The sequence below is a fragment of the Amphiprion ocellaris genome, chromosome 24, assembly GCF_022539595.1.
Source record: "Amphiprion ocellaris isolate individual 3 ecotype Okinawa chromosome 24, ASM2253959v1, whole genome shotgun sequence".
NCBI classification, from domain to species: Eukaryota; Metazoa; Chordata; class Actinopteri; family Pomacentridae; genus Amphiprion; species Amphiprion ocellaris.
The window spans coordinates 12,197,649-12,210,922 of NC_072789.1; the positions used below are offsets into that span (position 1 = coordinate 12,197,649).

The 13,274-nt window shown below is 41.0% G+C and overlaps 13 non-coding genes across 13 annotated transcripts; 9 read left to right on the forward strand and 4 right to left on the reverse strand.

The window, feature by feature from the left end:
• Nucleotides 1-163: 163 nt before the first annotated feature.
• trnam-cau (transfer RNA methionine (anticodon CAU)) lies at nucleotides 164-236 on the forward strand. Its single transcript has one exon. It is a non-coding gene; the product is annotated as a tRNA-Met (tRNA).
• An 827-nt stretch (nucleotides 237-1,063) lies between these two features.
• trnam-cau (transfer RNA methionine (anticodon CAU)) lies at nucleotides 1,064-1,136 on the forward strand. The gene has a single exon. It is a non-coding gene; the product is annotated as a tRNA-Met (tRNA).
• A 330-nt stretch (nucleotides 1,137-1,466) lies between these two features.
• On the forward strand, nucleotides 1,467-1,539 carry trnak-cuu (transfer RNA lysine (anticodon CUU)). The gene has a single exon. It is a non-coding gene; the product is annotated as a tRNA-Lys (tRNA).
• Nucleotides 1,540-2,191: 652 nt separating this feature from the next.
• trnag-gcc (transfer RNA glycine (anticodon GCC)) lies at nucleotides 2,192-2,262 on the forward strand. Its single transcript has one exon. It is a non-coding gene; the product is annotated as a tRNA-Gly (tRNA).
• Nucleotides 2,263-2,561: 299 nt separating this feature from the next.
• Nucleotides 2,562-2,634, forward strand: trnai-uau (transfer RNA isoleucine (anticodon UAU)). The gene has a single exon. It is a non-coding gene; the product is annotated as a tRNA-Ile (tRNA).
• Nucleotides 2,635-2,910: 276 nt separating this feature from the next.
• trnad-guc (transfer RNA aspartic acid (anticodon GUC)) lies at nucleotides 2,911-2,982 on the reverse strand. Its single transcript has one exon. It is a non-coding gene; the product is annotated as a tRNA-Asp (tRNA).
• Nucleotides 2,983-3,435: 453 nt separating this feature from the next.
• On the forward strand, nucleotides 3,436-3,506 carry trnag-gcc (transfer RNA glycine (anticodon GCC)). The gene has a single exon. It is a non-coding gene; the product is annotated as a tRNA-Gly (tRNA).
• Nucleotides 3,507-3,938: 432 nt separating this feature from the next.
• Nucleotides 3,939-4,011, forward strand: trnam-cau (transfer RNA methionine (anticodon CAU)). Its single transcript has one exon. It is a non-coding gene; the product is annotated as a tRNA-Met (tRNA).
• A 1,203-nt stretch (nucleotides 4,012-5,214) lies between these two features.
• trnam-cau (transfer RNA methionine (anticodon CAU)) lies at nucleotides 5,215-5,287 on the forward strand. The gene has a single exon. It is a non-coding gene; the product is annotated as a tRNA-Met (tRNA).
• A 1,506-nt stretch (nucleotides 5,288-6,793) lies between these two features.
• On the forward strand, nucleotides 6,794-6,865 carry trnah-gug (transfer RNA histidin (anticodon GUG)). Its single transcript has one exon. It is a non-coding gene; the product is annotated as a tRNA-His (tRNA).
• Nucleotides 6,866-7,074: 209 nt separating this feature from the next.
• Nucleotides 7,075-7,147, reverse strand: trnam-cau (transfer RNA methionine (anticodon CAU)). Its single transcript has one exon. It is a non-coding gene; the product is annotated as a tRNA-Met (tRNA).
• Nucleotides 7,148-8,096: 949 nt separating this feature from the next.
• On the reverse strand, nucleotides 8,097-8,169 carry trnar-acg (transfer RNA arginine (anticodon ACG)). Its single transcript has one exon. It is a non-coding gene; the product is annotated as a tRNA-Arg (tRNA).
• Nucleotides 8,170-8,967: 798 nt separating this feature from the next.
• Nucleotides 8,968-9,039, reverse strand: trnah-gug (transfer RNA histidin (anticodon GUG)). The gene has a single exon. It is a non-coding gene; the product is annotated as a tRNA-His (tRNA).
• Nucleotides 9,040-13,274: the final 4,235 nt, after the last annotated feature.

The window sequence follows — 13,274 nt, forward strand, 5'->3', positions numbered from 1 at the left end:
TGTTAAATTGTGTTGTTCTTCTGTGGGTTGTGTCAGCATTTGTTAGTGGGAAAGGCGACATACAGCATTGTAAATAAAGTCCCACCGCCTCTCCTGTCGCATGTAAAATGTGAGTAGTAGTGGGATTTCCATTAATAAGGCTGCCTCCCATGCGTGTTTTCAGGCCTCGTTGGCGCAGTAGGCAGCGCGTCAGTCTCATAATCTGAAGGTCGTGAGTTCGAGCCTCACACGGGGCATATATTTTTGCTCCTTCCTCTTCCCTATCAGTCTCATAATCTGAAGGTCGTGAGTTCGAGCCTCACACGGGGCATATATTTTTGCTCCTTCCTCTTCCCTATTTCTCTTTCTTTGACATACTTTAGGTGTTATTAACTCACGTATTTCTTGAAACTGGGTCACTTCCACTTGGACATCTTGCTTATGTTAAGGCTGAACAGTATGTAATCTTGCCACCTTACTTTGACCGTGCTTTGCATAAAAACCTACAGATGGTTTTGGTGAAGACTTTGGTATTGCAGCATGATTGCAAAATTGTTTATTAATAGTGTAGGCAGACTTTTCCGTTTTGATGTGGACACACCTTGTACTGGGTTGTTCCTGGCTCACAATGGGCCATTGTCTGGTGACTTTGCACAACAGAAAGCCTGGTCAGTCTGTGGACAATAAAGGCAATGTGCCTGTGTTGCCTCATTTGATAGAAATCTGTTCAAATTCCTGTGTTGTCTGATGAATAAACTGTTATGTAATTGTTGTCTTAAACTACTATGTTTATATTATAATGGAAGATAAGGAATGGTGGCATTTCAGATCAGAACAGGCTGTTCGGTGGGGTTGAAAAGTGCATTGCTGCCACCTGTTGGTTATTGACAGGAACCACAAGCAACAGAGAGCCTTTTTTTAACATCAGTTACAGTATAAACACCATTAATTGTGGTGTGATTTATTTTTTTTAAAGGGGTTTTGGTGATATAGGAATGTGAATGAATATGAGCACATGTAAAGTTAGTGCTGTACAGTCAATTGCAGTGCCTCTAAAAACACTTCCGGTCACACAGGGATTCAGGCCTCGTTGGCGCAGTAGGCAGCGCGTCAGTCTCATAATCTGAAGGTCGTGAGTTCGAGCCTCACACGGGGCATGTCTTTTGATATTTAGTGTCTTTTATTGTGGCAGTTATTTCGGTGTTTGTAGTAACTATTTTTCTACTTTTTTCCTGATTTTCCCATATATATTCTTAGAAATACTTTTGTGTTGCATTAGCCTAATGCCTAAAGTCAGCAATGTTGCTTTTGTTAGTAGCAAGTTGGTGCTACGATGTCAATGCTAAGGTCATGTTAATTTGGTTTGTTTTGAGTAGCTAACAGCTAATTGTTGTTGTTGTACAACCAAATGCTAAAACAGATATGAACAATATAAGTTCCCAGTTGTGTCACATTATAAAAACGGAAGGTTTTGGTTGTTGCAGTAAGCCCGGCTAGCTCAGTCGGTAGAGCATGAGACTCTTAATCTCAGGGTCGTGGGTTCGAGCCCCACGTTGGGCGTCCAATTTTTGTCCTTTTTATTTCTGTTGTTAGCGGTCTAATTGTACTATTCATGACCACAAACAGCTGCACTCATGCTACGATTTTGGGTAATGCGTTAACCCTTTGATGCACAACGTGGGTCAAAAAATACCCACTTTCCATTGAATATGGGTCACTTTTCACCCATGTTGTGCACCAAAAGGTTAATAAGCAACTGCTTCTTCACTTCGTGTGCGGAATGGCCCACTAAATGTTGAGACAATAATTACATGAACAAAGCACACAGCTAATAGCCCAATAACAACCCGTGGCTCACATACTTCGAGGTGTGAACACTTGTGAAACTCCCAGGTCAGGGGTGACAAAGAGGGATTATAGTGCAAACATTTGCACCTCACCATACACATATGTTATGCAGAGTGGTTTATTGCTTCACCCCCTCTGTGCAGAAGTGGCCATTCCAGTTTAACATACATGTCTTCTGTCACTCTTCTCTCAAACCATCTGTCCTCTTTGACCTCTGTCTCTGAATGCAAAATGTTTTCTATACATAAAGTAAATCTGTGCAGTTCTTGCTGCTTTGTATTACATGTAAAATGTGTGTTATTGCACGTTGTATAGCTGGGAGGCTCAGTTTTTTAAAAACATGCCCACCGTGTTTTCCATGTGAGCATTGGTGGTTCAGTGGTAGAATTCTCGCCTGCCACGCGGGAGGCCCGGGTTCGATTCCCGGCCAATGCAGCATACATTTTTGTGTTGTTTATTTATAAGATGTTAACATTAAACTCATCTGCATTGACCTTGTGCCTGAAACTCATCTATGCTTGAATATATAAACTTTACACTCTTTTAGCATACTACAAAGAAGCTACAACACAGTGCATAATTCACTAGTTCTTCTGTTAGACACGGGTATGGATTGGTCCTTTTTTTACGTCATAAGATTCGTGTGTGCAATTAGGAGATTGTTAATGGTATTCATCATTTTTCGTTTAGGGCAAAATTTACGATTTTGACCATGCAGTTTGTTAACATTTGAGACCTCGTTGGCGCAGTAGGCAGCGCGTCAGTCTTATAATCTGAAGGTCGTGAGTTCGAGCCTTACACGACGCATGTCTTTTGTAAGATATGTTGGCTTGCCAAGCATTGATATGTATTCTGGTGAACACAGTCCGTTTCTTGTCTTAAGTTGTATGAAAAAATAAACGGTTACGGTTGGTTTAGTGATGTGCATACCGTTTCTATAATGTGAGACTCAGTAAGTGTCCATCAAGTAAAAGAAAGGTTCTATTAAAGGATTTGTATTCTAAAATGCTCTGCAGTTTGTTGTGTGAAGTCTATGAAGTGGTGTTTTGTATATGGTATAATGAAAAAGCAAAAGCATGTGCACTCCCCGTCGGGGAATCGAACCCCGGTCTCCCGCGTGACAGGCGGGGATACTTACCACTATACTAACGAGGAGATGTTGTTGCTTTCTCAGTCCTCCCCTTTTAAGTCATTTACATACCACAAGTAGAACTGCAACCCTGTACTGTTACACCTGAATGCTTCTGGCCTGTATAGACCTACACTATCAGTCAAAAGTTAGGGGTCTTTTCCCTCCTGCAAGCCAGTATAGCTTTAACACTTAAAAATATAGGTCTTTCCTATAGAGAAACTGCTAAGAACGTCAAGGTATCAGTGAGTACAGTTTTCTTCACCATTAAAAGGCACTCAGAAACTGGGGCAAGCTCTGGCAGGAAGAGGTTTGGAAGACCTAAAGCCACAACAGAATCAGAAGACAAGTTTCTGAGAGTCAACAGCTTACAGTACATGACAGCTGTCTCACTCATCGCCTTGCTCAGCCTGAACTTTCAACACGGAACGTCCTCATGATGTGCCATCGTGAGCCCTATTGACGAATGCATTTCCTAAGCATTGGTGGTTCAGTGGTAGAATTCTCGCCTGCCACGCGGGAGGCCCGGGTTCGATTCCCGGCCAATGCATACCTGACTTTTTGGGGTTTTTGTCTTTCTTCTTGAATATAAATCAGAATCTGTTGTTGTCATTTAAATTTTCAATACACATGTGAAGCAGGTGTCAGGTGCCCACAAAAAGCTCCCAATCAAAGGATTCCTATTGGATTGCTGTTTTTTTTGCTGCAGCATCAGCAGCATTCCCTTCATCACATGATTCTTTGCTGAAAGTGACCATTCATTAACAGTATTCAACTTTTTGTAGTTGTGTTTGTTAGGCATCAGAAACTTGTGATGTCTCGAAGGCTCTGCTTTTAATTACATTTTCAGAGGGGAATCACAAAAGGACTGTGGTCTGCAGTGGATTTAGGCACATTTTCAGACCTTCAATGCATGTGTATGATAAATTGGCACAGAGGACGTGTGAGCGGAAAAAAACAATCCAATTTGGTAGTGTTTCAGGCCTCGTTGGCGCAGTAGGCAGCGCGTCAGTCTCATAATCTGAAGGTCGTGAGTTCGAGCCTCACACGGGGCAAATGTTTTAATGCTACAATCTCATGTACAATCAAATTGAGACACAAAGCAAATACAATATTTAACTGTAGCTTGTCAAACAAAAGTACCCCCACAGGCTTGTAGGCACGAGCCATGATGAGTCCATCACTTCATCTGCCTCTCTTCTCACTGTGTACCATACTGTGGAACAGGGTAAATTTGGCCTCATCAGACCACATGACCGACCACATTTATTCCTCGAAAATGATGGTTCCCCAATATCTTTTCAGGTTTTAATAATGCGTTGGACAGTGATTGTAGCAGTTTCAGAAATCTCCTTAGTTGTTTTCTTTGCTTGATGCAGGCCAATAATTTGACCCTTCTGAGACAGATTAACATCCTTTCCATGACCACAGGATATGTCTTCTCATATGGTTGTTTAAGAAATGAGAAGCTCCTCGCTGCATCAGTGAGTATTAAAATAAGTTGTTGAGAAGCTAAAGGCTTATCGAGCCAACCAGCAGTCGAACCTAGAATCTTCTGATCCACGTTATCCATTGCGCCACTAGCCCTACACAAGTTGTTTTCAAGTGGGGACTTTGGGATCTGCTGTATTGTAATTGGCCAAATGCTTGATTTATCCTTTTATGAACTATGTTAAATAAAGCAGATGCTGTAGCATTTTGAACAGCAACATAATTTGAAAAACAACATTACAGCCACTGGGTTTCTTGGTGCACTGCTGTCGTGATGAAATATTGTGATGCTGGATGGATGAGAACTTTTTCCACAGGTTCTTTCAAACAGACTACTCCTTTTATTTTCAGTTAGCTGTTTATTGGTTAAAGGTCAAGTTTTGCTGTGTGGGAATTGGTCAGGGATGAGGAAGAGAATGTTAGGGGGGTGGGGTTAAAAGAAAAAGGGTAGATGTATGTTGGGGAGCGAGAGAGGAAAATGGACTTGTGGCTGGAGTTGTATTTTAGAAGTTATAAGTTGTTTATCGTCCAACTTCCTATTAGTTTGCCATTTCAAAGCAATATGTCTGTGTAGATTCTCAATTATCCAGGTCACATCACTGGAACAGTGATCTTTAAACAGGGGAGGAAGTTTACTGCATTAATTATCAAACAGTAGAAATGCAGCAAGAAAGAATAATATCCTTTTCCTAATAATATCCTTGTTATAAAAGAGTACCAGAGTACACGTGAGCGGAAAAAAAACACCCATTTTAACTGTCCTGTGTGCCTCGTTGGCGCAGTAGGCAGCGCGTCAGTCTCATAATCTGAAGGTCGTGAGTTCGAGCCTTACACGGGGCATGTCTTTTGATGCTACAATCGCATGAACAACCAAGTCACCACTGAGACACTAAGCAAATACATTATACAAGATATGACTGTTGGTCATCAAATGGAAGAATATCAGTTCTTCTGACGCTGAAAATATACATGTAACATATGAGAGACGCTAAAAGCTTACCGAGCTAGCCAGGAGTGGAACCTAGAATCTTCTGATCCGTAATCAGACACGTTATCCATTGCGTCACTAGCCCTACACCACCTCCTTTTAAGATGGGGCCTCTTCGGTGTTGTCATTGGTTAACAGGTTGCGGAATGTTTTGAGTGAACATGATTTGCTGAGTCTTCAAGTAAGGGGGCTCACCAACTGGAACACAAGCTGGGCACCATCAGAACCTTACAGCACCAGACTGAGAGGGTAAAGAGCAGGAGCACATACATAAGCAGAAAGCACTGAAAAGGTCTGACTTTCCCAAGTGGGACTTGTTGAGGTCAACAAGAATATCTGGGAAAATCTAGCACTACAGCAAATAGAGAAATAAAAACAAGCAGAAGAACTGAACGACTCAGCAATCCACCTGCATCTGAAGGATAAGGGACACTCTTCCAATGACGGCAATATTCACATTCTGGACAGAGAAGGAAGATAGTTTGAGAGAAGGGTGTAGGACCCCATCTTTGTTTAAATGGTACAGCGACCTCTAAACAGGAGGAGGCTACAACACCAATTACAAAACTACTTTGGTGCAAGTGGAGTACTGAGGTCTCTCCCTGTCAAAAACATCTTTAGAATGACACTGATATGTCAGTTTCCTATCCTTTGTTATGTAAACCGGCAGCTCCGCAATCCTCGGTGTTGTTGCTGGGACACTTGGTTTCATAAACATTCACACCTTTGAGGCTCGTGAGTTGTGGGTCATCAGTGGGCCATTAGACACATGAGCTGAGGGTGACGAGATACATCCCATACAACTAGAACTGAAGAAGCCTCTTGGATGAGCAGTGAGATGTCTTCAAGAATCTGAAACAGAAGATGCATTGCTTTTACGAAAGCTCCTTGAATCACCAACATCTGGAAATGTAGCATATGAAAAAACAACAATACTAACCAGCACAACATTACTGACTGACTATGGCTCAGAAGATTCTAGGTTTGACTTGTGGCTAGCTCGTTAAGCCTTGAGCGTCTCCATTATGATATGTATTTATATATACAGCATCTGCATAAATTTGTCTGTGCTCACAAATAGCCTCTATACAAATTTTTTCAGTGATTGCCACTGTTCTGCTTGTGCCAAACTGGATAAGAGGCAGAAGTCTAGGTGCATTTTGTTCAGGTTTAGGTTCTGCCGGTGCAGTCGACAGCATTTCAGTCTCAGAACCTGAAGATTGTAGATCCTGTTTTTGGGATGGGAAACAGGTGAAACACTCCTGAACAGGAAATCAATCAGTTTTAACAGAAAACAAAAAAAGTGTGATATTCAGAGCTCATAGCATGCCACCAATCGGACTCTCCAACATCCAGAGGCCGTGATCGTATAGTGGTTAGTACTCTGCGTTGTGGCCGCAGCAACCCCGGTTCGAATCCGGGTCACGGCAGATCATGCTTCTTTTAGTCAGTGATTACAGATAACCGAAACACTGTCAAGCATCGCCAAAGGAACTTACATCAGTGTTGAGTCAAATATATTTTCCCGTTTCAAGAAACTTAATTGCAGAATGAGCCAATCATCTGATCGCTTTCTTAATGCTTGTATGCCTATTACAAGGACGTAGTTCAAAGTCCCCGTTCATAGCATCAAAACACATGCCCCGTGTGAGGCTCGAACTCACGACCTTCAGATTATGAGACTGACACGCTGCCTACTGCGCCAACGAGGCCCACAGCGCAGCCCAACTGGGCGTTTTTTTTTCCACTCACATGGGTATTCTGGGGTTTGTCACCCGAGTGACATTGGATTGGCAGGATTTTGTTATCATTAAGGCCCTGTGACACACATTCACCTTTACTTGGTAGCTGTTGCGTTCCCTCATATTTTCTCTCCCTTATGGTGTTTTTCAGGAACACTCCATATAAAAGAACCTGTGGAGAAAGTTCTCGTCTGTCCACTATCACAATATTTCATCACAACAGCAGCCCACCAAGAAACCCAGTGGCTGTAATGTTGTGCTGGTTAGTATTGTGTTGTGACTGCAGCAATGCTGGTTCAAAAACTTTCTGAAGTGATGCTTCTGCTCAACATGCCACAGCATCTGCTTCATTTATCTTAGTTTAGCACAGGGTAAATCAAGCATATGACTAATTACAATAGGACAGATCACAAGGTCCCCACTTAAGAACAATTTGGGTGGGGCTAGTGGCGCAATGGATAACGCGTCTGACTACGGATCAGAAGATTCTAGGTTCGACTCCTGACTGGCTTGACAAGCTTTTAACTTCTCCCTCATGCTATACAGAATTGGCAAAAAGTTGTTAGCACTCACAAGTAGTCACGATACAACTTTTTTCAGTGACTGTCACTGTTCTGCTTGTGCCAAACTGGGTAAGAGGCAGAAGTCTAAGTCCATTTTGTTCAGGTTTTGGGTCTGCCGGTGCAGTCAACAGCATTTCAGTCTCAGAACCTGAAGATTATAGATCCTGTTTTTGGGATGGGAAACAGGTGAAACACTCCTGAACAGGAAATCGATGAGTTTTAAGAGAAAAGAATGCAAATGGTTCAGGAAAGTTCTAGTACAAGATGGAACAGTAGTAACCTCATATGCAGCCACTTACAGGGAGCTGGAGAAAGAAGGTGAGAAACATCCCACACATGTGAAACTAAAGGGTTATTGAGCTAGCCAGGAGTCGAACCTAGAATCTTCTGATCCGTAGTCAGACGCGTTATCCATTGCGCCACTAGCCCCACACCACTGTGCTTAAAACAACGCCTCTCAATGTTGTCATTGGTCAACGGGTATGAGGACTGTGAGCTGATGGTTTGTTAGTCTTCAAATAAGGGGGTTTTCACAGGAAAATATGCCTGACTCAAGCTTCTTCAGGTTGTAATACTGATGTGCTGTTTAGTGCTCAGTGTTTTAGACTCACAGTCTGAAAGTCTTAGATTTGAGCCGAGAGTGTGTGTTTAATGCATTTTTCATTTCTGCTAAAACACTATCAAGTACATGTACGTGATGGGAAGAAAATATCCATTTTAATCACGGTTTGTGCCTCATCAGCGCTCTCTGCTAATCGTGAGTCTTAAGTGAGTTTGCCAGTCTCTTTAATCTCCTGTTCATCAAGTTTGCTTACATTTTTAGAATTTTGCTGCAAGTTAGTTATTTTTACTATAAACTTGGACCTTTTGTTTGGAGTTTTCTTGGACTTCCAGCCATCTTTTGTTTGTTCTCCTGCCTTCTTGTGTTACCTGCGAATCGCTGACACACAGAACCTCCTCTGCAAGTGTATTTGGAGCATAACAGAGGAGATGATTGTAGGAATGTGGCTGCTACTCATCAGAGGTTGCTGCCACTTTCCTGTTCTGTTCCACCTTGCAAGTGCATCTAAAAGATGTGCCATGAAGAAGGTGTCTCTTGCCAGTGAAAATATGAGCAGTCAGCACACTGAACCTTGTTATTCCCTGATATAAATTATAGTCTGTCCCTTTGGTGATGCCTGACAGTGTCTTGGTTATCTATAATCACTGACAAAAGGAAGCAGGATTTGCCGTGACCCGGATTCGAACCGGGGTTGCTGCGGCCACAACGCAGAGTACTAACCACTATACGATCACGGCATCTGAGTGCTGGAGACTCCTGCTGGTGGCATGCTATGAGGTCTGATTATCAAACATTTCCTGTTTTTCGATGAAAATGCTTTTTTTTTCCCCATTTGGACACGTGTCTAAAGGGTTTCACCTGTATTCCTTCTCATCTCAACTTTTGTTGGTTAGACGCATTAGAATATAAGTGTCTGAGACACCGCCAGGCTGGAGAGTCTAGACTCTAGTGTACAATGAGAGATCTTTAAAATTTTGGCTTTAATATGCTGTAAATGAATAATGACAAATCAAGACTATACTGTCCAAGTTCAAGATGTTACAATCGGAATAGAAATATTTACAGTTATTTGATTCAGTTTCCTTTTTTTTTCTAAATTTAATGAGAAAGTGATCAAATCACTGGTCAAGTTGCAAAACAATGGATCTGATGAAGGAAAATAGCTTAACTTATCTTGTTTCAAACAAGAAATTATATACTATGCAGACATAGCTCTACAGAAAATATTAGTCTCTGAAATCTTCTATACCATCTGCCTTATAAATGTATTAATATACATGCCCAGCATGAGGTTCATCCTCAGAACCTTTAGATTATGAAACGGACACTACCTACTGTGTCGAGGACAAAAGCACAAGTACAATGAATGATTTTTCCCACTTACAGGCCAGTACTCCCGAAATGTTTAACTTTTTGCTTTGTCCTCTTACCTCTACAGGTCTGTGGGGGTTGCAGGCTTTCACACAGGATCTACAATCTCCAGGTTATGAGAATGAAATACTGTCGACTACACCAGCAGGCCTAAAACCTGAACAAAATGCACTTACACTTCTGTTTCTTGTTCAGTTTGACACAAGCAGAACAGTTACAGTCATTGAGAGAAGTTGTGAATGACTGTCACTGATTCAGGAATTCTAGCACATGTTGGAAGGATAGGAATCTAATTTACAGCTCTTTTCACCTCTATTTATGTACACAACAGAGGCCTCACACGGAGAACATGTTTTGTTGCTACTATCTCATGTACAGCCAGATGAGTGCAGGAAGCAACCACGTTTCTAAGTTCGACTCATAAAATGTGATGATGCTCCACCTGGTGGCCTAAGCAGGTATTGCAGTCTGGAGGCAATTGGCAAACGCTAGCTTGAGAAAACCTTCATTTACCTTGTGATTCAAGATTCAAGACCTTTATTTATCACAAACACAATTATGCATAGTATAATGCGCAGTGAAGTGCATTGTGCACCTGTTCCAGGCCGAGTATATATATAAGCCTTATATATACATAAGGCTAAAAGTAAAGATATTGAACAGAATTTGCAGCTTTGATTGTCTGTTGATCTGTTATATTGATTTGACTGTCTACTGAGTCTACTATTGAATTTTAGTTTATTGTAAGTTATTGTATTGTACTGTTTCCTTCCCCCTGTAGGAAGAAGCTCCTCCTCATCCTCTCTGTGTTTGTCTTCAGGCAGTGGTAACGCCACCCTGACGGCAGCAGAGAGAACAATCTGTGGCTGGGGTGGGTGGGCTCAGTCGCAATCTTCTTGGCCTTTACTCTGCATCGTTTGTTGTAAATGTCCTGCATGTTGGGGTGGGTGGTTCTGATGGTGCGCTGAGGGTGGACCAGCCTCTTCAGGGCCAAGAAGTCCTGCTGGGTGCTGCTGCCCATCCAAGTGATGATATTCCCAGCCAAAACACTCTCAGTGGTGCTGGTGTCAAAGCTCCTGAGCACCTTGAGAAGGAGCTGAAAGTGTGCTCCATTTCCAGTATTCATTCTATACTTGCTGTGAATTCGAGGAAAATTACACATGAATGAGTCATACAGTTAATTGCCATCCCTGTAGCATGTGCTGGAAGCTACCTGAATCTACCAGTCACAGCTTTCATCTTAGAGTACTGCTACCTGACAAAAAAAAATATTATCCCTGAAGAACACACAGAGTTGCTGTGATCCTGTAGTGGTTCGTCATTTGTGTTGTAGGTGTAGTAACTCACAGCTGGTTCATGGCAAGTTTAAGTTAAGCTTCATATATTTAAGTAGCTGTTCAACATACTTGCACTGGTGCTTCAAAGTCCATGTTTAAGTGTTTGTGCATCAACAAGCATCAGTTTTGGGACATTTTAGGCCTCGGTGACACAGTAGGCAGCGCGTTAGTCTCATAATCTGATATATATGTACTCATCCTGTGATACCGTATCGCCCTCAGTAAATCAGCATTTTGATGGGTTATATCTCTAAAAAACCTCTGTCCACTATGTAATGAAGCTGAATCCAGCTGCCATATTTGGTATAAAAAACAAGAAGACAAACTCTTCAGAGATGTCTTTAAGCCTCCAGATTGTGAGACATTGATACTCAAAATAGCTTTTGGCCCAAGTATCACTTTTAACAACTGGAAAGTCTGTCAGTGCTTCTCGTCACATCATTAATGTGGGTCTTAAAGGTCATATCTCTGTTACCATAATAAATCCTCTTCTGATGTTCATGTGTTCGGTGTTGCTAAGAGAACATGTAAATACTGTCACAATGGAGACATAAACCAGATGATCAGATATGGATACAGTCATAAAGTTTATCCTGGGGAAAATGCCTGCACTATTTTCCTGTCAAGGTCAAACGTTTACAGATTTTTATTCCTTGTGTTTCAGCCATCTTCATACAGTAAACCAGGAAACTGGAGCCAGAGAATCAGATTCTCCTCAAGTGTCTGTGATTGAGTCCTGAAGACACTGATGGGTGTGGAAACACAATTATCATGAATTACAGCAGAGGAGTTTTCAGAGAAACACAAAATGCTGCAGGTAAAATGAAGCAAAATGGCATTGTGCAGGTAGAAAGTATATTAACAAGGATTTTTTTTTTTAAATTGCATCACCCACACCTATAGATTTAAGTTTCCTAAGAGTAAATAAACATAAAAATATTTCTTTTATATCACACATGACCTTTGTATGTCAACTTTCCTGTAGTGGTGCAGCTCAAAATAAAAGCCTCTGCAGTGGTAGTCCCATTAAGGACGAAATAAAACAGGATAAACGTTTATTAAGAAAGTAAATTAAAAGCAAATTATTTGGTTTTGGGGTCAATTCTGCTAGCGGAAATAAAGGGAGAAAGCTGGAGGATTGGTATTCTAAATCCTCATCTAGAGCCGACACTTGGTGGTTGAACTTCCAAGCAGATGGACACATTTAGAGACTAGCTGATGGCTGCAGTGGAGCATCAGATGTTCTCCTTGTCACGTGTCAAGAGATGTTTTCCTACTTAAGATTGTGTGAATATGCTACCTTTTGACCGACAAATTTGCCATATCTCCATTTCTTGGTTGTTGCAGATTAAAATACTGTTTCAGAATTTTTTAAATCTTGACCATATGATCATAAACTCCCTCAGCCCCTCTAAATGGCATATCATCTTTAAACAAAATCACCAAAACTACAATATTTATCACAGCCAAAGTCTGTAAAAACAGAACAAAATGTCTGATTTTCAGCTTTACCTTGGTTGTTGAATTGCTCATCTTTGATATACTGTTTCATCAGGAAACCAGAATCTGAGCTTAAAATTGTGATTTTTCATCAAAGTCATTCTGTTTTACATATCTTGTTTAAAAATCTACAAAAAATAACCGTTTAGACTTACCAGATTCTGTTTAAAACAAAAAATTGAGGTGAAAAAAAAAAAAGTCAGGTGGACTTTTTGACTGAACTGCAGGCAGTGTTTAAACAGCATAGAGGAGTAAGTATGGAAGTAAATTTAAAATGTGAATAGTAAAATACAGTATTGATAACAATTAACAAATTTAGTACATGTTATTTTTTAAATTTTTTTTTAAAAATGTAAATAAGTTTTTTCTTGTTTACGATTTACAGCATTATTATTTTTGATTTACTGCACAAAAGACACTTTGGAGTTCTCTCTCCTCCTTCACAGTTGTTCTGTTTCCATAGAAGTGGACTTTATATAGCAGCAAAAAAACCCAAAACACAATGATGAAAATATGAGACAGGAGCAAAAGAAGCCCAGAAACTGCTTGGAGTTCAGAGAGTGAAACACGAGCATGAAGACATGCTGCCATTTTTTGCAATAGGGGGGAAATCCATAGTCTTAGCTTGGCATAAGAATGAATTCACATGTCAGCGTGGATATTGCCTTCAGTGTCCAAACTACTTCTGACCTGACCTGATGTCAGAGCAGATCCAGGCTGCACCAGACATCACTGCAAGAAACGCACAAAGTAAACAGAATTAC